Source organism: Vulpes vulpes, chromosome 4, assembly GCF_048418805.1.
Source record: "Vulpes vulpes isolate BD-2025 chromosome 4, VulVul3, whole genome shotgun sequence".
NCBI classification, from domain to species: domain Eukaryota; kingdom Metazoa; phylum Chordata; class Mammalia; order Carnivora; family Canidae; genus Vulpes; species Vulpes vulpes.
The window spans coordinates 140,279,988-140,305,384 of record NC_132783.1 but is presented as its reverse complement, the minus strand read 5'-3'; the positions used below and the strand labels follow the sequence as shown (position 1 = coordinate 140,305,384).

At 35.7% G+C, this 25,397-nt stretch overlaps 1 pseudogene; it reads right to left on the bottom strand.

Annotated features, from left to right (window-relative positions):
- Window positions 1-5,853: 5,853 nt before the first annotated feature.
- On the bottom strand, window positions 5,854-6,893 carry LOC112925060 (uncharacterized; annotated as a pseudogene).
- Between the last annotated feature and the right edge of the window lie 18,504 nt (window positions 6,894-25,397).

The following is a 25,397-nucleotide window of genomic DNA, read 5'->3' as shown; positions in this document are numbered from 1 at the left end:
ATGTTGATTAATCCAAATGAGTGAGGCTTGCAAATAAAATAACCATAAACAAGGAAGCATAAAAGAAATGCCTTCATCTTATTTTGCTGCAAATTTATGTGTCTGAATTTATTGGAAACTACTTTTATCTTTGGCCATGCCAACAGGGGAACATATGTATCTACAATTATAGACCATTTTGAGCTCACTGATATCGAAGCAAATCATAATTCATAAATATTCCAGTATTTTTTAAAGTTTTAGTGTAAAGTGAATTCAAATTCAATCTCTCTTTAAATGAAAACTCTATGCCAATTTAGTGAGAACCTGCTATAAATCAAGTGTTATTTTTAAGGACTGTGGGGGAAACAAAATAAAGGAACCATCATATTCCTATCATACTACTCACTAGAAGAAATAATATATTTAAATAAAATGGTAATTAAACCTTTTAGTTAATTGACTTTATTCTTTCAAATGAGTAAACATGCTTTCATTTTTTTAAAATTTATTTTTAATTTATTTATTTATGATAGTCACAGAGAGAGAGAGAGAGAGAGAGGCAGAGGGAGAAGCAGGCTCCATGCACCGAGACCCCGATGTAGGATTCGATCCCAGGTCTCCAGGATCGCTACCCTGGGCCAAAGGCAGGTGCCAAACTGCTGTGCCACCCAGGGATCCCTAAACATGCCTTCATACTGACAATTGTTACTACCTCCTATTTGAGGTTCAAGTTCTAAGAATTGAAAAGTTTTAGTTCAAATTTGAATGCATTTTATCAATATCCTGCTGCATTTAAGTGAATTTGTGCAAAATTATGTGGCACACGTGCCTTGCATGTTGCTTTTATGTGACTTTGTTTCACATAAGAGTAGGTTTCCACTACCTCAATTTTTCTACTCAGTGAGCTGACTGTGATTTCTGTTTTTCCACATCACCATTTTCTGTGTCTTAGAAGCATTATTCTTGCAAAAACAAAGTGCACTCATTGGGAGAAGAAAAACAGACAAGTCATGAAAGGGAGATTCAAGACTGTTCTTCTCATCTCTTTAGTAACAGTGTCCACAGAAGATGGAGCACATAAAGATATTAAATATCCTTCAGGTCATTCCCTTTTAAAGCTCTCCTGTCAGACAATGCTGGAAATTTCTTCTAAAGACGGAAAAAAAAAATTATTCCCAGACCTAAATATCAAAAGGCTTAAATTGCAAATACCATATTGTGGAGCATGTTGAATGAACCGATAAGTAGATTATTATTACTTTAATTAAGATTTGAACGAAGGCACTAAAGTATGAGTAAGTGAGGGTGAAAGGTGGGTAGTGATCTCAAAAGACATAAAGTAGAGGAATCAACAGAAATTTGAGACCAGGTAGGTGTAGAAAACAAAGGAAAATGTACAATCAACGTTTCCATCACGGCTAACCACTTGGTCAATGTTTTGTAGAAATAGTATTTTATTTAACAGGAGACATGTAAACATCACATGTTTTAAATGCTTGTATAACCATTTATATGGTTAGTAAATATAATGCTTACTAACTAGATGGTTGCACACAGAGAAGGACTGGATGTCATTTATTTATTAATTTAGTTTCAACATTTCCCATATGTTTTATGAATGTTTACTGTGTACCAGGCATTAGTTTTGGTTTTGGGAATAAATGGAAAACTGAGTCATAGGCTCTGACCTATTAATATAGCTTGTACTCTACTCAGGGAAACCAGTAGCAATCAAATCATCTTCCCCAAGAAACTCGGGCGAAATGTTGTGAAGGAGGAGCATATATTGTGTTGACAGTTCATAGCTGAAGGAACCTGATCCAGCGTGGAGGGAAGAAGCGTTCAGGATGACTTCCCAGAGAAAGTGATATTTCGTCAGTACTTGGGACTGGACAACAGCCTCCTCAGAGAATCTGCTTTGTGAGAAGACAGGGTAGGAAACATTCCACATAGAGAGGAAATCATCCATGCATTGGAAAACCAAAATAGGGGGCATCTGAGAAATTGCAAGAAGACTCAAAAGTGAGGGGGATGAATATGCAAAGTGACAAAGATAAGCAGGCAAGGAAGGCTAGACCACGTGGGGATATGCAGGCTCCAGCCTCACTCAGTTATATTCCAGTTTATTCTTTTGATAGAGTAATAAATACTCATAACCATAAGTTATGAATGTCAGACTGTAAATTTGAAGCATCCAGGAGGGTAGGCCTCACCCCAAATTCATCATGTGCAATCAAGTCTTTTACAGGAAAAAAAAAAAAAAACAACTAGAGAATCTCCTTCCCTTTTTCCTACATTTTCCAATAATATTTAACTCCTTCTGTTTAAAATCATATGTATGACTCTTAAATGGTGTCTTACAAATACGATTTTTTTTTCTGTATGTTCAACCAAAGAAAGAGTTGAGGTCTGATGAATGACACATGAAAAGGGAGGGACAGTTAATACAACTAAAGAAAGATTTTTACCTACCTATTCAACAAGTTCAAATATTTTCAAATATTTTAATTAAAACTACATCGGTAAAGGAATGCTATAAATTCTCTGATGGCTGCCACTTGAGACAATTGTCTTTGAAACATTCCTTAACTAGTATGTTTGTCTGAGTAAGAACTGCATATCTGCCTTACGTGTAAGACAGAGTCATTTTCTCTTTTTTATAAAAAATATTTTATACTTCTTTTATATCATCCAACCACCTTCTACAGAAGGAATAACATATGCTGTACTTTGACTAAAAGCATTATTACCAGCCTAAAATTGTCTATGTTAAACTTTTAGCAGAATACATACACAAGACATGTTGACAGTTATATAGAAGTCACTTTCAAGTTACTTAATTCAAAACCACCCTCATTTAAAAAAAGGAGCAAAGAGAAATCAAGCAAGACTAAATTATTTTCTTCAGCTTCTTATTCACAGAGCCAATATGTACACAGAGCTAATTTCCACTCTAATTCTCCTCCCTTTCATTTGCTTTCATTTACTTGGTCAGGAAATATTTATTGAGAAGTTCCTACATGGCAAGAACTGTCACAGGTGTGGATTCTTCTTCTACTCTGATAGAGGTAGAGAACTGATAAATGAATAATTTATTTCCTATAGTGACAGATTCAGTGAGGAAAATTTCATAAGAGGAAAAATGCATAGTACTAATGTGAAAGAGCATAGTGAAGAGCCCACGCTGGGGGCCTAGTTTATAGTGGGCATTAGGGGAAACCTCTCTTGTGATCTTCTGAGTTGAGGTCAAGAGCCAAGAATTAATCACCCTTGTGAAGATTTGGGAAAGAATATTCCACGCAGGTGATACAGACACCCACAGTTCAAGGAACACAAGTAAAGTGAAGGTAGCTAGAGTGTACTGAGCAATTATGCGGTCTCAGGTAGTGAGGAAGCTGACTGTGGAGACCCTTGGGTACCTCCAAAAGGAGTGTGGACCTCTTTGAAGAGCCCCGTTGCTTCCGATTTAGGGACTGAGTACAGAGAGAAAAAAAAAAAGCGAAAGCTGGAAGAAAAATTAGAAGGCTATGATTGTGTCCTTAATGAGACAATAAACTTCTTTTAGAAATGTAAACCTCTATTAAAACTAAAAAATAGGGGATCCCTGGGTTTAGCACCTGCCTTTGGCCCAGGGCTAATGCCCTGGGGTCCTGGGATGGAGTCCCACATCAGGCTCCCTGCATGGAGCCAGCTTCTCCCTCTGCCTGTGTCTCTGCCTCTCTCTCTCTATCTCTCTCTGTGTCTCTCATGGATAAATAAAATCTTTAAAAAAATTAAAAAATATAGAAGAAACAAAATATTTTCTCAAAAAAGGTTGTCTTTGAGTGTTTTCTTAAGTTGCATGTTACTAAGTACTATGTTCTGAATATCTGAACAAGTCATGGCAAGTAAATCAGAGAAGCTTTATTATAATATACAAATCTGAGAAAAAAAAACCCTAAATGCTGCTGTTTAATTAGTGAAGAAGATATGTATGCTCAGAACATATTTATATCCATTTACAGTAAAGTAAATTAATTTAAATGTTATATGTCACAACTCATATTTAATTTCAAGCTGTATCTCAAGTATCATATATATAATTTGGGATTATTACTTACTTTGCACATTTAACTTTCATTTTTAGAATACTAAAAAGGTAGCATCGTGTTTACATTTAGAGACATTGCTAACAACATTTGCAGAAGGCAGAGTGGTGTACCATGCTAGCTAAAATAATATGTAATTATTTGCTTCTAGGATCATGGATCTATGTGCTTTAAAAGTTATGTTATTTTGTATCATAGTTACTATGATATAAACTAGATTTTGATAAGTGAAAATGTTGAAACAAAATTCATAAAAAAATCAAGAATTTATTGGCTCATGTAAAATATTTTTTTAAATCCATATCGCATGTATTTATTTATTTATTTATTTATTTATTTACTTATAATCCATCTCGTTTTTAAATGTATTCTTTCCCTTTTTGAGTAACATTGCTTTTAGTTTCAAATTTACAGGTTATGGAGGTACAGTAAATTGTAAATTTTCAGAGCTTCAAATAGCAACCAAAGCAAAAGTTACTTTTGGACTTCAGAAAACATATTCAATTAAAGAACACTTACTACTCAAAAATAATCTTAAATTACAATTTGATTCTGATAATAAATGTAACATGCTTATTGTAACTCATGAAACGAACTGGGTAAGCCTCTGTTCCTTATTTTTAACTAATGATATCAGTCACTAAAACTCTAGTCAATTATAGACATAGAAGCAGAGTTCTAAATTACATGTATTTCACTTATTTAAAGGTCAAAAGAAAGTCTAAGTAATAGCCTCTCAAATGTTCCCAATATTCACCAAAAATCTAGCCCATATTTTTCCTCTATTCAGCTACATGTAGAAAAGTAGCGTCAAAGGGAAAGTTGTTGATTTCATCTAATACTGCCCCGATTAAATTATTACATAGTATATCATAGAAATATCACCAAATATGTAGTTGGAAGAAGTCACTATATTATATTTCTGCAACTGAAAACAGTTGAATCAATTTTATCATTTCCAAAAGAAATCAGTGGGTATGTAGGAATTAGCGAGAGAGCTATGATCAGGTCATGAAGTCATTAAGAATTATAAATGTGTTAGTTCACCTATATGTAAATACTTTCTCCGATTATCATATAACCAAACTGGAAGAACTTTTCGTAACTTGGGATTCAACACAATGTTCCATGTTTCAATGTCTTTTCAGACCCGCTACTACTTCTTACTTTTTCTTTATATAAATGAGGTTTTTATGTATTATGAACGCTACATTATTGTTTTTATTATGCATTAGACTCTTAACTTTAATTTTCATTCAGTATTTCAATCATGAATAAACATTCTGACTTAACCTTAAATAAAACTAGAGGCCCCTGGGTGGCTCAGTTGGTTAAGCAGCCGACTCTTGATTTTGGCTCAGGTCATGATCTCAGGGTCATGAGATTTGGTCTCAGATCGAGGACTCACCATCTTAATTTTTGTTTGGTCACATCTGATGGAAAAAAAAAAAAAAACATTATGTTGCTCAAAGATACCTTAAACCTGAAATCCTTAGCCACACTTTTTTTGGCCAACTTCTGGGATCACCTTTCTAATTAGGCTGGTATTTTGGACAGAGCAAGGAGGCTCCCAGAGTGGGTCTCTTTCTGGGCCCTGGCTCTCAGTAAGGCAGGGCCCTGTCCACTCCTTCCTCTGTGGAGAGGGCAGTATTCATTAGGCTGAAAAGATCATTCCAAATGGGAGGAAGGGGTTAGACTGCTGCTTCAGAACTGTGGAATTATTTGGAATGTTTTACAAATGTCGCTACATCAACTACAACGAAAAAGGTAATTACAAAATGTGTACATCACAACATGCTTTTAAAGACACTTTGCATTGTGCTCACATTCCCTTAAACATTGTTCCCAAAGGTGCTCGGCCTCAAGCCCAACTGGAATCTCTAGGGAGAGGCAGAGACAGTTTGGTGAAAAAGACACAGGGGTAGGGGTGGGAGAGGCAGCAAAAGGAGAAAGCAGCCTTCCAGTTGAAGATCAGCCCTCAGTTTCAAGGCCAGCTTGGGGCAGGCTGGGCCTCAGGCAGAGTCAGGGTCAGAGGGAGGAGCGGCGGCCCGTGGGACTGAGGTGCTCTACATCTCACTCAGGTCCAGCAGAGTCTGGTCCAGCATCCTTGGTGTACACAGGTGCTCCTCTTTGGTGCATTTCAGCTGATCTTCCAAATCATCAATTGTCTTCTCCAGCTTGGCTACTTGTCTCTCAGCAAACTCACCACGGGTCTCGGCCTCCTTGAGTTTATCCGTGAGAATCTTTATCTCTTCCTCATACTTGTCTTCCTTTTGCGAGTACTTTTCCTCAGCAGCACTCAGACACTTCAGGTGCTGGTCCATCAGCCTGATCTGCTCATCCATCTCTCGGCAACGGGACTCTGCCAGCTCAGCTCGTTCCTCTGTACGTTCCAAGTCCCCCTCTAGGATCACCAACCTCCTAGCCACCTCTTCATACCCCTGGTCTGCCTCTTCTGCAATGTGCTTGGCCTCTTTGAGTTGGATTTCCTGGAGTTCCATCTTTCCTTCATCTTTTAAGGCTCACTTCTCAATAACCTTCATACCTCTCTCACTCTCATCAGCAGCTTTCTCCACTTCCTCCAGCTTTTGCAGGGCAGTGGCCAGGCGCTCCTGGGCACGGTCCAGCTCCTCTTCAACCGGCTGGATCCTACGGTTCAAGGAGGCCACCTCAGCCTCAGCCTGCTCCCGGGCCCACCTTTCCCCCTCCACTTCCTGCTGCAGGCGCTCGGCCCTCTCCTCTGCCTCTTGGGCTTGCTGCTGCAGAACCTGGATCTTAGCTTCGATGGGGGTGATCCCGGCCATGGTGCCCACCCAGCCCCTGCTCGCGCTCACCTTCTCGCCTCAAGTTTTATTTTCATATATCTTATACATTTGCTTTCCTTGTTTTGTTACAAGGATGCATTAAACTTAGTAGTTGTGACACACTTTTTCTCCTTTTGCACCAATAAGATGACCTGGAACATTGTGATCAGTTTCTCTCTCCTGTTCCTAGGAGGCCCTCTAGGTCCTCAAAGCCAGAAATTTATTCCTAAAATAAGGCTTAACATCCCAAGGTTATCTCCATATTATTTGAAGTAGCAGACTATTTTACATAGCTGTCTCAGTGTGAGAAACGATCTCGAAACACATACGTTTTGTTGCTAAACATTGATAATTAAAGATATAGTTTGACATATGCGTTTTGTCAGATGGATTTGCATTTGTCTGAGATTTCAGATTTTCTCTCCAGAAAGCATTGTTCCAACAATAAAGTTGTTTATACATTTAGCATGACTAGTGAAAATTACACAAGATTGTCTTAATTAAAAGCTGTTATTCCACCCCCCTCAATGTACATCCTGAGGAAACATATGAACCTCAGCTATCTGAAGGGGCGTTAAGGATCTAGTCACAAAAATGAAGCCAGTCATGGGAGCCTGATCAGTTCATAACGGTTCTCTAACAAGAAAACGGATTCATTCACTCATAATTGCTTCACATCACATTTGAAAATATATATGGGTAGAACTATTTTGCCAAACAAAATACATCAAAATTGTACTAGAACCTGTTGAAATATATGATCATGATAATATTCCTAGAAAGCATGTGTGTGCCAACAAGGTTGTGATGTTTTAGCCAGAAACCCTTCACACCCCTCTAAATGCTCCATTATGATATGACTGGAAATAGTTATCAGGAGTAAATCCCAGCGAGAATTGCACGGACTATAATTAGAGTATAATTAGAAAGTACGAAACATGAAAGACCATTTTGTGTTTCAAGCAGAATTTGTGCCATAGGGGAAAAAAAAGAGTTTAAGGAAGAGTAGCTATATGTGGAAAAAGAAGAGAGGGAGGGTTTGGCACAGGTGGAGATAAGAGAAAAATGTGTAGGTTAAAGGTGTTATCTTACTATCATGTCATTGTTGTTGCTTGTTTGCCAAAACGACTTGAATAAATCACCTACAAATGTTGAGACAGTAGTAGGAAAAGCAGACTTAACGTGAACGTTTGAAGATACCAGTGTTTGGTAACCAAATGGTCTGTCAGGGAAGTGTGAGGGTGCATGATACAAATGTATGAAAAAAAAAAAAAGGAATAATTGAAAGTCAGTGTTCTAGAAACTTCCTGATCTTTCCTTCAATTATCTCAGAATTCTCTATTTTTGTGTCTTTGTCCTGAACTTCATTTCCTTTGCTTCAAGGACCATCTTGCTAGCATTCTCAACTCCCTTTTAACATTACACCTTCCTGTCAAAACAACTTCACATATTTTTATGCCGCGGCATGCAAGTATTTCAGAATTGCTGGAGAAAATCCTTTTGGTGTGACAATAAAAACCGATAAATGTCACAGTTGATTCATGGTCTTTAATGACTCTTGGATTGGAATTACTAAAAACAGTAAATTCTGTCTTGTTTCTTCTTCATGTATTTATTTCAGCCTCCATCTACTTTTTTTTTTTCCTTCAAATTTATTTTCCCTTCTCTCCTGGTGTTGTAGATGACTTCCGCGACTTTATAAAGGAGCTAAACACTATCAAGTGGAAACACCTTGGATTATTTGTTACCTAAGCTACAGCTTTATATGCATTCTTGTCCTTCCTACTTAGCTCTTCTGTTTCTGTGGAGCAGGTGCTTTTTATCCCTTGTCTGTTAAACTAGTTATTTTAATTGTCAAAATTCCATCCTGCGCTTCAATCTTCAGAGAAGAGATTTTATTCATGTGTATAAATTATTACTGAACTTTATTAATATCAAACTGTCCTGCCTTAATAAATCCTTCCAATCAGCACGGATTTTTTTTAATCTCTGTTATGATGACATCATAATTTATATCTCCATCTTTGAGCTCACACTTGAGCTTCCGCATAACCAGATAACTACTTCTATCTCTATTTAGGTATTTGACAATGACACTAAATCAAACATGTCAAAGCACATACTTAGTTAGCATTTTTTCTCTCTGTCCCTGACCTCCAAAACTGCTCATCTTCTCATTTCCTTCTGCTGTGACTTGCACTGCTAAGGCACATGCTGTGCAGACATTTTGTTCCCTTCTCCAACTGGCCTCACTTCTTTAGTCCCCAGATTTACAATCACGCGCTCCTTGGTTTCCCTGTACCTGGTCTTGTCCATTTTAATCTAGTTTCTAATGGTAGCTAGATAGGTGGTTCTTTTAAAAATATATATGATAATCCTATTTTTTTAAATGAAAACCTTTCCCTAAGTTCTAGTTACTTTCATTAAAAAAAAAAAAAAATCCCAAGTCCTCAAGGGCCAGCCTCCTTCACCATTCCAGCAGACTCGCTGCCTCTCCCTCCAAACACCTTTGACTTGTTACGTGTGCCAGCCTGCCTCTCACCCGCTTAGCCTTTCAAATGCTATTTCTTCAACCTACTTTTCAATGTTGGCCAAAGCGTCTTCAGAGTTTGGTAACCTAGTTAGCTCTCCCTTCTCTTTAGCTTTCGCTGACCACTGCCTGCCGAGAACTCCTATGGCAATGTGCACCTCTGTCCTCATAGAATTTCTTATTTTGTTCTTCTCGTAGTTCCATGTATAAAAAGGCATTTCGTGCTCATTTTCTAGTAGCCGAAGCTTCCATACCTTAGTTGAAACCATTAAAAAACAGTTTCATGAGCATGGTGAGGAAATTAAGCGTGATTCCTGCCACCTAATTTCTCTTCCTGCTGTTTTTGAAACGTATTTTCTCAATCATTCTGACTTCCACGCCTGCTGCTCATATAGCAAGTACTCGTGTACGTCAAGGCAATTTTAAACTGATTAGGGACTTTCTCTCCAGTGAATAATAAGTTAGGTCATTTTAGAGAAATAACAGTGATAAATATAAACAGAATGCATCCCCCTCAGTGAATCATTTAAGTGGTTTGCTGCTGCGTTTCTGCCTCATTCACCATGAAGGTTGCAGGGGACCTGTTGTCAGCTTACACCACTAGTAATAGAAAAATTGCTTTCTTCTTCTTTCTTAAAAATAAGTCCGTGACAAATAAATACAGCAAGTAAATTCCCATCAAACTATATCTGATGATGACCTTAGAGGACTGTCACTGCATACAAATTGACCTACCATTTATTTTTTTAATGTTATAGAGTTCTTCCATATTACCAGGGCAGTGCGCTTCCTCCAATATTCTTTATCTCCAAGAGCAAAGCCTTTCATGCTTATCTAATGTTCATATCCTATCCCATGGTGTATCACTTTCCCTTAAATTGGTATAATATATCCTTCGAAAATAGTGTTTTCATATTTATCGTGATAACAGCCAAGTATGAAATCTCTTTATTTAGCCACCTGGTAATGTAGAGAATGCTCATTTATCACTTAATGTTTTCCCTATCCTCTTGTTTCAAATTGATTTTTTAAAGTTTACATGTAACACGGAATGCGTTTCAGCATTTCTAGTTTGTGCAGACTGTGATTAGGCATATTGCTTTCAAATTTATACTGACCAGTGGTTAGTTATAATATCAAATTCTACTATAAATTGCATCAGTTGAACTCACAGATGCAATTTAAAAGAGCAAATATTTTTTCTCCAGATATTTAGATGATGTCTTATTGTGTTGAAAAGTGAAGGAAAAAAGTGATATGGGACTCACATGTTTAATCTGAAGCTCTAATTCTGTAATGTATATACTCTCAGGGTAATTACTGTTCATAAAGGTCTGAAAAGCTGCAACAAATCTAAGGTTACATGGGCATAAATATGTTCTTTTCAAAAGATAACAAGGGAACTATGGGTCCCTGACCATAGAATGGAGCTTCTGTCATCGGGCAAGGAGACTTTTGGGAAAGGGATAAAACTGGTTACAAGTGCTGGGCAAAGAAGAGACAAAAGCAAATTCTGTGTCTGGAACAAGTCATTATGGGTTGGAACTCAAGAAAGAACATGACTTGCTTCGTGGAGAGGGACAAAGGATCCAGGATGTCGATGCCGTCTGATAAAATCAAGAGGTCACGAGGAAGAAGATGGTATTACGTTTGTTTAAAAAAAAAAAAAAAGAAAACAAAAGAAACAAAAGAAAATATATAATATATATAAAATAAATATAAGTAACAATAAATTATTTTTGTCAAACAAGATCCCAAATACATACTTAATTTCTCATTTCTAATGCTCTGAGAGATATAATAATGGTCCCACCTAAGGGGCAAGAAGATGGTTCGAGCTGACTGGAGTTGGGTATTTCCCTTCTCCTAGGTGAGGTAGTAAGTCAGGCTCTGGTTAATTAATTCCTCTAAAGGGATCTTGTTAAGAAGAACAGAGTGCTGTAGCCTATTTCAAATATAAATACATATATATACATAATTGAATGCATTTTTGCAATTATGACTTTGCACAAACTTATCTATTAGATCAATTAAGAATAAAAATAATTATTTTACTTTTACTCATTCTTTATCTAATGCAGTATATTTCTTTTTTTGTAGTATATTTCCTTATGTAGGTCAGAAACGCAGATAATTTCCCTTATCGCTAAACAACTTCCTTAAAAAAATAAAAACTTAACATTACATGCAAAGTAGGCCTACTGACAACAAATTCGATTTTTGTCTAAGTATTTCTCCTTGTCAAAACTAATTTTGAAAAACACGGCAGTCCAGGGTGGTAGTTTTTTTGTTTTGTTTTTCTCAACACTCAATATTTCACTCCACTCACTACTTGCTTGCATGGTTTCTGAGAAGTCAGATATAATATGGAACATTACTCTTCTATAAATAAAATGTTTTTCCACCCTTCTGGAAATTCTCAGGATTTTTTTCTTTATCTTGGATTGACTGTAGTTCAAAAATGATATGCCCAAGTATAGTTCTTGTTGCGGTGGTTTGGTGTTTTTTGTTTTGCTTTGTTTTGTTTTCCCCTTTGTCTTGTTTAGTGTTCTCTGAGCTTCTCTGAAACTCTGTGGTTGGTATCTGACATTAATTTGTGGGAAATTCTCAGTCATAATTGTTTCAATTATTTCTTTTGTTCTTTTTTTTCTTCTCCTTCTGTATTCCCATTATACATATGTTATAACTTTTGTAATCGTCCTACATTACTTGGATATTTTATTCTGGGTTTTCTATTTTGTTTTGTTTTGTTTTCAGTCTTTGTTTTATTTGCTTTTCAGTTTTAGAGGTTTCTACTGACATATTCTCAAGCTTAGAGAATCTTTCTTCAGCTGTTTACCCTACTTTGCCCACCATAGGAATCCTTCATTTCTGTTACAGTGTTTTTGAGCTCTACCTTTTCTTTGTGGTACTTTCCTGGAATTCCATCTTTCTGCTTACATTGCCCATCTGTCTTGAATGCAGTCTACATTATCTATTAAAACACTTAGCATATTAATCACAGTTGTTTTAAATTCTCAATCTGATGATAATGCCAACATCCCCTGCCATGTCTGGATCTGGTGTTTGCTGTATCTCTTCAAATTGAGGATTTGTTTGTTTGTTTTATTCATTTATTTTTTTTTATTTTTGCCTTTTGGTGTATCTTGTAATTTTTTCTTGATAGCCAGGCATGATTTAGTGTGTAAAATGAGCTGTTGTAAATAGGCCTTTAGTAATGTGGTGTGAGGTGTGAGGTCAGGGGAAGCATTCCAAAGAACTATGATTAAGTCTCAGTTTTTAGTGATCCTGTGCCCCTGGACTTGAACTTCCCAAGTGTTTCTCTGTGTTTTCCCACATCTTTACATGAGAGAGTATGAGCAGGGCTGACTGAAGGTAGGTATTTCCCTTCCCTTCATGAGGTAGGTTCTATTAATACACAAGCAAGTTAGGCTCTGCTTAATTAGTTCTCCGAAGGGCAGGCTTTGTTAAGAAGAGTGGGGTAGTCTGGCTTGTTTCGAAAAGGTTCCTTCATCCCCTCCCTTGCTGGGAACACAAGGGTTTTATTTTTTGTTTGTGTTTTCTGATATTTACTGTGGCAATCAGGTTGAGTTCTTGGAGATGAATCTTACAAAATTCCAGGGGCTGCCATATGACTGAGTCCGCCTAACATTTATAACACTTAGAGCTGTTCACACTGAGCCTTCAGCATTTGTCAGTTACAGCTCAGTTCTGTGGGGCCTAACACTCCTCTGCTTCTGCTCCGGGAGGCCGCGAACTTTCTTTCATTTCCTTATGCCTACTTCTGAACTGATTATTTTTTGGATTTCCTTTTATCTCCTTTCTTTGGCTATTATAATTCTATACTGCTTGTATTTTAGTAGTGATTTGAGGATTTGTAGTATGAAACTTTAACTTACTGAAGTCTAACTTCATGTGACATTAGATTACTTATGTATATTATGAAAACTCATAATAGCATGCTTCTAATTCTCCAGTCTGTTATTTTGTTCTATTGTCATATATTTTACTTCTGCATGTGTTATAAACTTCAAAGTACATTATTATTTTGTTTAAGCATTGTTATCTGAATTATAAAACTAAAATGTTAATAAGTAGAAAAATATCTTGTATTTCTTATACAGTTATCATTTTTGGTGCTCTAATTCCATTGGTTTTGTGCATATTTACATCTGATACATTTGACATCATTATTACTTCTAGTTTTCCACGTAGTATGCAGGTAAAGAATTATTTTAGCTTTTTTTGGTATTTAACATGTCTATATTTTACACAAAAATTTTTTGAAAGAAATTTTTACTGGGTACAGAAATCTAGTTTTATTTTTTTTACTTCCAGAATTTTAAATAACCTCTCCTAACTGACCTCTCATTTGTGTGTTTTTCTAAACTGACATCCTGACATCTCTCATTCTTATTTCTTTTTTTTTTTTTTAAGATTTTATTTACTTATTCATGAGAGACACACACACATAGAGAGACAGAGACACAGGCAGAGTGAGAAGCAGGCTCCATGCAGGGAGCCTGATGTGGGAATCGATCCTGGGACTCCAGAATCAGGCCCTGGGCCGAAGGCAGGCCCTCAACCACTGAGCCACCCAGGGATCCCTCTCATTCTTATTTCTGTTCCTTTCTATTAAATATGTCCTTTTTTTTTCTCTATCTGCTTTTAAGATTTTCTGTTGACTGCTAGTTTTGATCCATTTGATCATATTTATTTTCTTCATATCTTTTTTTGTTTGGAATTCAATGGGCTTATTGAATCAATGAAATTATAACTTTAATCAATGCAAAACATTTTCAGCCATTTTTTCTTCAAACGTACTGTGTTTTTCTGCTTCTTTTTCTCTTTTCCTTGAATGTCTCCAATAACATTGGTTCACTCCAATGTGTCCAGTTATGTTTCTGTATCCTTTTCCTCTTCTTTCTCTATATTTTCTCCATATTTCATTTAAAAATATTTATTTATTCATGAGACAGAGAGAGAAGCAGAGACATAGGCAGATGGAGAAGCAGGCTCCCATGTAGGGAGCCCAAAATGGGACTAGATCCTGGGACTCCAGGATGACACCCTGAGCCAAAGGCAGGTGCTAAACCACTGAGCCACCCTGGTGTCCCCCCATATTTCATTTTTGACAGTTACTATTACTATGTTTTCAAGTTAACTGGACTTTTCTGCAAAGTCGAATCTGTCACATGTGCCATTCATTCTACCTAGAGTAGCTTTAAAAAAAAAATCCTAATCATTGCTGTTTTCATCAGGAGATGTTTGATACAGAATTCAATTTCTATTATAGTTTTACGGATCTATGCTGAACCTTCTTAATTCCTTCCAAAGATCCCAGAGGAACTATAAGACAAAAAACTAGCTTCCTTGGATGCCCAGCCATTCAACAGTCAACTCCTTAGTGATCCGAAAGCAATAAGTAGTTAGTTCTTATTGTATTGATTAATTATTTGATCCACGTTTATTTATTGATTAATTATATGATACACAGTTGTGTGTATGTTAATATATATCTATACACACATACACACATATATATATATTGCACGTGTCTTTGTTATTACAAGTACTAATTTGATCCTTATACACTTAGATATTCATGGAAAATATGTTTTTGGTTTGTAACAAAAGTGTATAAAATATAATTTTCCTTGCTTTATGAATGATATAATCCAAAGAGCAAGATTTTATTTACCGGAAATAATATGTAATCATTGGTGAACATTTTCTGAAAGGCACAAAATGTGTTGAATTCATGATGAAATATGTATATATACATCTTTTGTTAGTAAATGTTTGCCTTCCACCTTGAAAGTCCACATGCTGTTACCAGGGGAGAATTTGGGCTTATTTTTTAATGATTTCTAATAGAAGTTCACCCTGTTGATTTTTAAAGTCCATCTTTTATGTGTTTCTAGTACAATGCTTCCACACATACTATTTTCCAACTTAGATCTTATTCAACTTATTGAATCAATCTCCCTTCTTTTTAACTCTCTTTTTGAAAAACATGTTTCAGTTTTTTTGTTAATAATAATCAGAGAAGTTTTATTTCTAGTGACATGCTTCACGGGACTGTGCCTGCTGCACAGTGTCATATTTTTCAGGGAAGAAAAAATAATGAAATATATTAAGGCAAATATTGACTCTCAAGGTTGGCTCTGCTGGCATAAAATTTTTTGATTAATGTACCTAACAAGTTTGCAAGCCCTACACAGATAGGAAGTGCAATAGGCGTGAAATCTTCCAACTATTATAGTAAACAACAGCAATTGTAGCATTTATGTGTAAGAATTTAAATTTCATTAAGATTAAATATCAATGCTTATGATTAACAAGGAATAAATTTTCAACATGTAATTAAACTAGCGCATTACAAAAATATGAACATACATATGGCTACAGAAATTAATTAATATTTCAATGCTCAAACATTAGTTTCAGAAAAAAACCCAGCTGTACCAGGTATCATCAATTGAGTAGGTAATTTGTAATTAATTATAGACACATATGGCCGATGTTACTCATGCAAAGAACAAGCATTTCTTAGGTAATAAAGGAGGCAAGTGTTAAATTATCTGTAACTATTAAAGACTATTCTCGTTGCCATCTTGTGAATTAGTTTGATATGATAATCTGTTCTTCATTTTATATATGAATCACTTTACCAAACTGAGAGTTTGATCTTAAAAAAAAAAAGCACATTTACATAGGGGGAGATGAATTTCTTTTGATTCAATGTTAACATTTGAGCAATAGTTCCATGATAAAACTTTCCCAAAGGAATTTCCTTCATTTTACTAATGTATTGTTGAACTTTTTGCTGAGAAAGAGATAAAGATAATATCCAGTTAGGGTACCCTGGCAGCTCAGTCAGTTAAATGTCTGACTCTTGATTTTGGCTCAGGTCATGAGATCATTGAGTCCTGCATAGGGATCCATGCTCAGCTGAAGATCCTCTCTTTCCCTCTCCTGCCCTGCCCTTGCTATTGTACATTCTCTTTTTCTCTTAAAAAGAAAAAAAAAAAAGACGGATAATATTCAGGTCAATTATTTATTTTCTAGTATTGTGAACCATGTTTTAATTAATGTGTATATGTCTTATTTATCCTCATTTGAAAATAACTTTTATTTTTTTCGTGACCTGCACGTTATGGTTATCTAAGACAATCCTTAATATATCATGATTAGTTTCCTCTAGTCATCATTTTAATTTCCTTTGGCCTTGCTAACTTAGTGTAAAGATTTTGGCTATATTGTCACATAAGACTATATCTAAGGAAATGAAAAGATAATTGTTTTTCTGTTCTGTTATCTCAGATTTAAGGTTATGTGTTTGGTGATGATTTAGTGCATCTGTATTTCTAAATTTATTCATTTAATCAATCTACAGACTTAAATAAATTCTTGTGTATTTGTGGATCTGAAAGAGAAAACATACATGCTCAAATTCCTCAAGTATCTCTGGGTAAAACAAATATTTTCCATTTATATGTTTAAAGGTGGCATTATTTATTATTTATTTTAAATGTCTTATTTGTTTTGAATGCATTGTGCTTTCATAAGCAACAACAATAAAAAATGTGTCGGGTACTTATTGTTAGGAAACGTGTTTTATGGTTAGTATTGTTTTAACTTTTGTTTATAACTTCATTTAGATTTTGGTTTTATAAAAGACTTTGAATATTCAAAAGTTTGTTTTGCTTTCATTTTTCTTTGGATTACATGCATTATTTGACAATTTGAAGGATATATTAACTATAATTAAGATTCTTATAGATGTGTGACATAATTGCCAATTAGTATAATCTGAAAAACAAATACTGCAAGTAATCTTTTTTCAGTTTTTATATTGTTTTAAAATAAAGTAATATCAAAATTTGTACAGAAAATTATTAGGGATCAGATAGTATAACTTAGTTGCTACTTGGCTGATTATTATTATTTATACATCTACACTTGAAAATTAATATATGATCTGATATCTACCAATTCTACTACTCAAATTGAATAAATCAGTAGATATGCCTTGCAAAAAATAATTAAAGAGATTCTTTGGGAAGAAAAAAATGATATAGGTCAGAAATATCCACATAAACAAAGGAAGGAAACTTTCATGTTTCTTAAGGTAATTAATTTAAATCTACATTTCTTTTAAAAAATATGACAATATACTTAATCTGTATGCTAAATATATATTTACTTGTGTATATATAATGGTATGCTTATGTATAAGCAAAATAAATGACAACAAAGACACAAGGGATAAGAGGGAGGAAATGGATTATTTTGTTATTATAAGTCACTTGCATTATCTGTGAAGTAGAATAATGACATTTTAAATTGGACTTGGGTTAGTTTTAAAAGTATATTGTAAATTTGAAGGCAACTGGTATGTTAAAGAAGGAGATAAAATGGAATCATGCAAAATGCTCAATAAAACCACAAAAGACAGGGGCATCTGGGGGCTCAGTCAGGTTAGTGTCTGACTCTTGATTTCAGCCAGGTCATGATCTCAGGGTTGTGAGATCAAGCTGTGGGTCAGGCTCTATGTTGAGCGTGGAGTCTGCTCAAGATTCTCTCTCTCCCTCTGCCCCTTTCACCTGCTCCTGTGCTTGTGCTCTCTCTCTTTCAAACCACAAAAGACAAAAAAAATTTTAAAAATAGAAGAAAAAATTGAAAGCAATGGTAGACATATTAATTTCTGATGAAGGGTATAATATGTCTAATAATTCTTTGGAATTCTTCTGAAGAGAAGAATTCTCTTTTTCTTATATACTTATTCATCATTTATTTATATTATTATAGGCTTATAGATATTTATTTTATACTTTGATTTATAGCTCAATACAAGTTTCTTTTATTCTGTTGCTCAAATTGAACCTTGGTAGTTCTTTTAGTTGACTCTTGTATTTCTTTGACATATCCCTATAACATAGTTTGTTTGCTTGTTTATTTTTATCTTTTTTAAATATTTTATTTATTCATTTGTGTGTGTGAGAGAGAGAGAGAGAGAGAGAGAGAAGAACTCGAGCAGGGGAGGGGCAGAGGAAAAAGCAGACTCTCCGCTGAGCAGGGAGCCTGATGTGGGACTCAATCCCAGGACCCTGAGATCATGATCTGAGCTGAAGGCAGATGCTTAACCAACTGAGCCACTCAGATACTCCTGCTTGTTTTTTTTTTTTTTTTTTTTTTGAGCAATTTCTTGCTTTGGTACTGAAAGATGGTCCAGACTCACCTGACATATTTCCTGTTTCACTTTAGTATCACTCATGTGTCCATGAAGTCTGGCTTCTTATCATTGGAAAATGCTATTACAAATAATGAACTGGACTTAAGTTTATTCATTGTTACTGGTGTGTTTTTGTTCTAGGTCCTCTCTGCTGATAGAGAAAGAAAGTATCTGTATATATATTAACCTTATTATATACATGGTCTATAATATATCTATATGTAGCTATCTCTAAATATATGAAGCTAGACCTGAGTTCATACTGCTATCTCCAACTTTAATCCATTACTGTATACATCATTCTAGCCTCCTTTCCTTGCTTATCTGTGAACTTCCACTCAAGCTGTAAGAAACTTGGCTCCCAGTCCACCCTATCCATTCACTTAATTGTTCACTTCTAATATGCATGCATAGCAGCATCAGCACTTTTACCCCATACCCTTTGTGATGCAATTTTATTGCTTATATACAGTTTCTCTAGTCTTAGTTTTAAATTCCACTTATTTGTAAAGTTACTTAGGTCAGCAACTTTTCTCCCCATTTACTTCATTGAGATTGTTTTATATATTTGCGATAGTTTGCAATCCATCCTAGAATTTCTTTAACCTCCCAAATGATTTTTAAAAATGTGTGTACCTTAAGATTCGCTCTTTGTACTGTAAAGTGTTCTGAAAAAGGCAGTGTGAAGCATCAACAATTATAGTATCATATAGAATAGTTTTACCTCCCTTAAAATAAACCCCATGTCCACCTATTCAATCCTCTCTCCTTCCTTGCCCTAAACCTCTACTTACCACTTATCTTTCTACCACCTTTGAACTTTGCCTTTTCCAGAATGTCATGTGATTGGGATCGGAGGGTAAGTAGCCTTTTCAGACTGGCTTCTTTAATTTATGCAAGTTAATTAATCAACATGCATGTAAGATTTATATGTGACTTTTTTTGTGGCTTGATAGCTCATTTAAAAAAAATGTGGTTAGATATATCCAGTATACACTCATTTTAACCATTTTTGAGCATATAATTCAGAGGCAGTAAATACATTTACAATCTTGCATAACCACACCATCTGTTTAGTTTCCTCCATCATCATCATGTTTCAAATTCTCCCTGAGATCTAATCTGATCACCTTATTTAACATGACACCCTACCATCAATTCTTGTAGACCAAAAACTTCTTTCAAAACACTACTTTTTCTTCTTTATTTACCATTCTAAATATTCAAACACATGACAAAATTCACTTGTTTTTCTTTTGGATTATTTTTATTGTCCCCTGCTAAACAAGAGCTCCATGGAGGCAAGGACTGTTTTGCTTGCTGACACATGCAAGATCTTAGAGTACCCTGCACTTAGTAAACACTCAATGTATATGTATATTTTAGTAAATAATTGAAAGAATAAATACAGTGACTATCTCTATCTGAATCAGTAGGACATAGACAAAGGGATTTATTTTCAGTATGTTTTGTCTGGGAGCTGTTATCAAAGCTAAGGACAATTAGATATCACTGTTCTTTGTCTTAATTCTTCCCCAGGGTGAATTTCTGCAAGCAGTGGCCTTAAATCCATAGGGGAAGATGACTGGGTGGCCAGTTTGGCTATCCCTCATGATTCTGTAAAGCATCTCATGACCTAATTTTATAACTCTTCCTTATCATTGTTAGTCGAAGAGCTCTTGCAGTTTCTTTGAGAAGGGATCTTCTAACTTAAAAAAATATTATGTCCTGGTGTGCATGGTGGCTCAGTCAGTTAAACATTGAGGATGCTCTATCTCTAAAATAAGTGAATAAGTGTTTAAAATATATATCATATCATAAATTTGTTTGGGACTGAGAGGTTCTATGTTTAATTATATTATTGGAAGTTAGTTTCTACTATTTTTCTCTATTTCCAAGAAACCTATAATTTATTTTGTCTACTTATACCACACTTGCCATTTCCATACTTTCTTATGGATTTATTTATTTTTCTAGTATCTATTTTTAATTGATTCTGGTTGCAGAGCAGATAAATCCATGTAATGATGCATGTCATGTAAACCAGAAGATATTAGATGTGCAATTTTATTACAAGTGGAATATAAGCATGTAAGCTCACAAGGCATAGCATATAGTCACCCAAAATATATGATTCCGAGATAGTTTTAGTCTGTAAAATGATGTAACAGAGAAGAAAGGGAATAAGCCTTAATAAATTTGTAATAAGTGTTAATAAATTTATAAAAATTCAATGCATAAATAAGTTTGTTGAAGCAGTGTGTATGTGTGCCAATTAATAAAATTCTCATTATGAGATGATTCTGACATCAAAAGTGATTTTTTAATATAAAAAGTAGGTGGAGAGACAATAGAACATAATTTCTATAGACACAAATTTTAGTCCTATATTTACTAAAATAAAGAATGGAAACAATTTGACTTCTGGGGAAGATTTCAGAATAGGAGGGGCCTAAGCTCACTTGTGCCATCGAGACAACTGTACATAACAGTGACATTGGTGTAAATAACCCAGAAAACAACTAGCAGAGCAAACTCTGAAACTAACTATATAAAAGAAGTTACGTTGGGGTGCCTACGTGGCTCAGTGATTGAGTGTCTGCCTTGGGCTCAAAGCATTGTCCCTGGGTCCCGAGATTGAGTCCCACATTGGGCTTCCCACAGGGAGCCTGCTTCTCCCTCTGCCTGGTGTCTCTGCCTCTCTCTCTCTCTTTCTCTCTCTATCTCTCTTTCTGTGACTCTCTGTCTCTCTCTGTCTCTCATGAATAAATAAATAAAATCTTGAGGAAAAAAGGAAACAGCTATGTTGAAGAGGGTAGAAAGGGTAGAAATGTGATGACTAATTGGACTAAGGGACTGTCCGCAGGAGGTAGACAGTGGCTCAGAAAGAAAAGAGAAAGAGATTCTCACACCAGGGAACCCACACAGAGGAAAAATCCCCATAACATTTAGCTTTGAAAACTAGAGGGCCAAATTTTGCAAGTTCTTACATTTGTGCACTTAAAATCTGGAACTTAAAAAAATAAATAAATAAAAGTAGGCTTGGCTCTGGGAGAGCCTCGAGGTGATAGGAAGCTGAGTCCCTGCCATTGAAGAGAAGGCACAACAAACAGCTCCAGGGAAATATAGCATACCAGAAGCAGTTTGAAAAACACCTGACATTTATGAGAGAGATTTGTTTACTAATATCAGAGCCTTTGCTGGAGGGGCAGGGGTTGTTGGAAGACTTCTCCAAGAACAAAGGAGTTGGCAGGTGCTATTTCTCTCCTGCATCCCCCACAATGAAAACAGAAACATCTCTGGGAACCAGCAAGGCAATAGCACTCCCTGCAAACTTTGCTAATAGTGTACTCTGCCCATACATCCTACAGACACCCACTCCAGCCAGGCTTCAGTGCCAGCCCCCCTCCCACCCCCCAACACACATACAACAGACACATGCAAACCTTGCTAACACTCATTGTCCTTCACTTCTGTGCTACTGCACCTCTGGCAACCCCCTGATGTGATTCAGCTTAAGCCCAACGTGGCCCCAGACTGGTCCATTAACAACACAGAGATCAGACTCTGCTTCACAGTAGGCAAAGAGAGCCATTGGAGACTAATGGACTAAAGGCTAAAAAAGTGGCTCTGGCATACCAGTAGAGCACATGCAACACACATAGGAGATGGCCCTGAAGTGCCAGGTTCTGGTGAATAAGGGACTTTATACTACAGAGCACTACGGGGCCTCTTTTTCTTAAGGCTACTACTTTCAAGAGCAGGAGATGAAGCTGACTTTCCCAACACATAAAAAGAGACACAGAGAGTTTGACAAATGAGAAGACAGAGGAATATGTCCCAAACAAAAGAACAGGACAAAAATCATAGCAAAATACTTAAACAAAATGGAAATAGATAATATACCTGATAGGGATTTTTTTTTTAAATAAGTATGTATTTCTTTAAGAGAGAAAGAGAGAGAGAGAGAGAGCACAAGCAAAGGGAGGGGCAGAAGGAGAGGAAGAGAGAGAATCCTCAGGCAGACTCCCTCTGAGCATGGAGCCCAATGCCGGGCTCAATCCCAGGACTTTGAAATCACGACTTGAGCTGAAATCTTGAGTTGGCTGCTTAACTGACTGAGCCACTCAAGTGCCCCTGCCTAATAGGGATTTTAAAGTAATGGTCTTAAAAAAAAAAAAAGATTTTATTTATTTATTAGAGAGAGAGAGACAGAGAGACAGAGAGAGAGAGAGAAGCAGAGACACAGGCAGAAGAGAAGCAGGCTCTATGCAGGGAGCTTGATGTAGGGCTTAATCTCAGGTCTCCAGGATCACGCCCTGGGCTGAAGGCAGTGTTAAACTGCTGAGCCTCCAGGGCTGCCCTAAAGTAATGGTCTTAAAGCTACACACTGGACTTGGGGATAAAGTGGAGGACCTCAGAGAGATCCTTAACAAAGAAATAGAAAACATAAAAAAAAAAAAAAATCAGAGATAAAGAACTCAATAAATGAAATTAAAAATACCCTAGATGGAATAACTAGTAGATTAAAGAAAGCAAAAGAACAGACCAGTGACCTGGAGGACAGTGTAATGTAAATTAATAAAGCTTAACAGGATAAAAAAAATTAATAAAGAGAATGGACTTAGGGAAAACAATGACACCATCAAGTATAATAACATTCATATTATAGGGATCCAGAAGAAAATAAATAAATATGGGCGGAAAATGTATTTGACAAAATAAAAGCAGAAAACTTCCAGAATCTGGGGAAGGAAAGATGAATCTAGATCCAAGTTGCACAGAGAGTTCCCAAGAAAACCAGCTCTAGGAGGGCCATACTAATCAGATAATGATTAAAATCGCAAAAAGTCATGATAAAGAGAGAATTTAAAAGCAGCAAGAGAAAAAGAGAAAAAGAAAGAAAGAAAAAAAAAACGTTATATATAAGGGAAACCCTCTAAGGCTGTCAGCTGATTTTTCAGTACAAACTTCCGGCTACAGGAAAGTGACGTGCTATATTGACAGTGCTGAAAGAAAGAAAGAAAGAAAGAAAGAAAGAAAGAAAGAAAGAAAGAAACAAACAAACAAACAAACAAACAAACAAAAAACCAAAAAACATGAAGCCAAAAATACTTCATCCAGCAAGACTATCATTCAGAATAGAAGGATAGATGAAGAATTTCCCAGACACAACTAAAGTTCAAGGGATTCATCACCACTAAACTGGGCCTATAAGAAATGTTAAAGAGGACTCTTTGAGTGGAAAGGAAAGACCATAAGCAAGAATAATAAAAGTAGGAAACACAAAAGGAGTAAAAAATAAGTATATTTTTAAAAACTACCTAAGGGATTCACCAAATAAAAGGATGTAAAGCATGACACCATTTACCTAAAACATGGGGGGGGGGGGGGGGGCGGAGTAAAAAATGGGTTCAAACTTAAGAGACCATCAAGTTAATATAAACTGATATGTACAGAATATGTTATATACTAAAACTAATGGTAACCACAAATCAAAAGCCAGTAATAAATATGCAAAAAAACAAAGGGAAAAGAATCCAAATATACCAGTAAAGAAAACCAACAGTCTATGAGAGAAGAGAGCAAGAGAAGAAAGAAAAGGAGAACTATTGAAACAATCATAAAACAAGTAACAAAATAGCAATAGGTACATACCGATTAATAATTACTTTGAATGTAAATGGACTAAACACTCTAATCAAAATATATAAGGTGCCAGAATGGATTAAAAAAGCAAAATCTATCTATATGTTGCCTACAAGAGACTCATTTCAGACCTAAGGACACATGTAGATTGAAAATGAATGGATAGAAAAACATCATGCAAATGGAAGTGAAAAGAAAACCAGAGTAGCAATATTTATATCAGACTAAATAGATTTTACAGACTTAACAAGAGACAAAGAAGGACACTATATAATCATAAAAGGAATGATCCAAGAAGAAAAAATAACAATTGTGAATATTTATGAACTCAACATAGGAGCACCCAAATACATAAAGTAGCTAATAGCAATCACAAAGAGCGTAATTGATGGTGATATGATAATAGTAGCGACTTTGACATTTCACTTATATAAATCATGCAAACAGAATATCAGCAAGGAAACTGCTTTGAATGATACATTGGACAAGATGGACCTAACAGATATATTCAGAACATCTCATTCTAAACAGCAGAATACACATTCTTCTCAAATGCATGTGGATCATTCTCCAGATTGGATCACATATTAAGCCACAAAATATGTCTCAACAAATTCAAAATGATCTAAGTCAGGGGATCCCTGGGTGGCGCAGCGGTTTGGCGCCTGCCTTTGGCCCAGGGCGCGATCCTGGAGACCCGGGATTGAATCCCACATCAGGCTCCCGGTGCATGGAGCCTGCTTCTCCCTCTGCCTGTGTCTCTGCCTCTCTCTCTCTCTTTGACTATCATAAATAAATAAAAATTAAAAAAAAATTTAAAAAAATGATCTAAGTCATACCATAAATCTTTTCTGACCATAACATTATGAAATTAGAAATCAACCAAACAACCACAATAAAAAGTCTGGAAAGTTCCACCAATAAATGGAAGCTAAGTAACAAGCTACTAAGCAATGAATGGGTCAGCCAGGAAATGAAAGAAGAAATAAAAGAAAAATACACGGAGACAAATGAAAACACAATGATCCAAAATCTTTGGGATGGAACAAAAGCTGTTCTAAGAGGGACGTTTATGGCGGTATAGGCCTACCTCAAAAAGCAAGAAA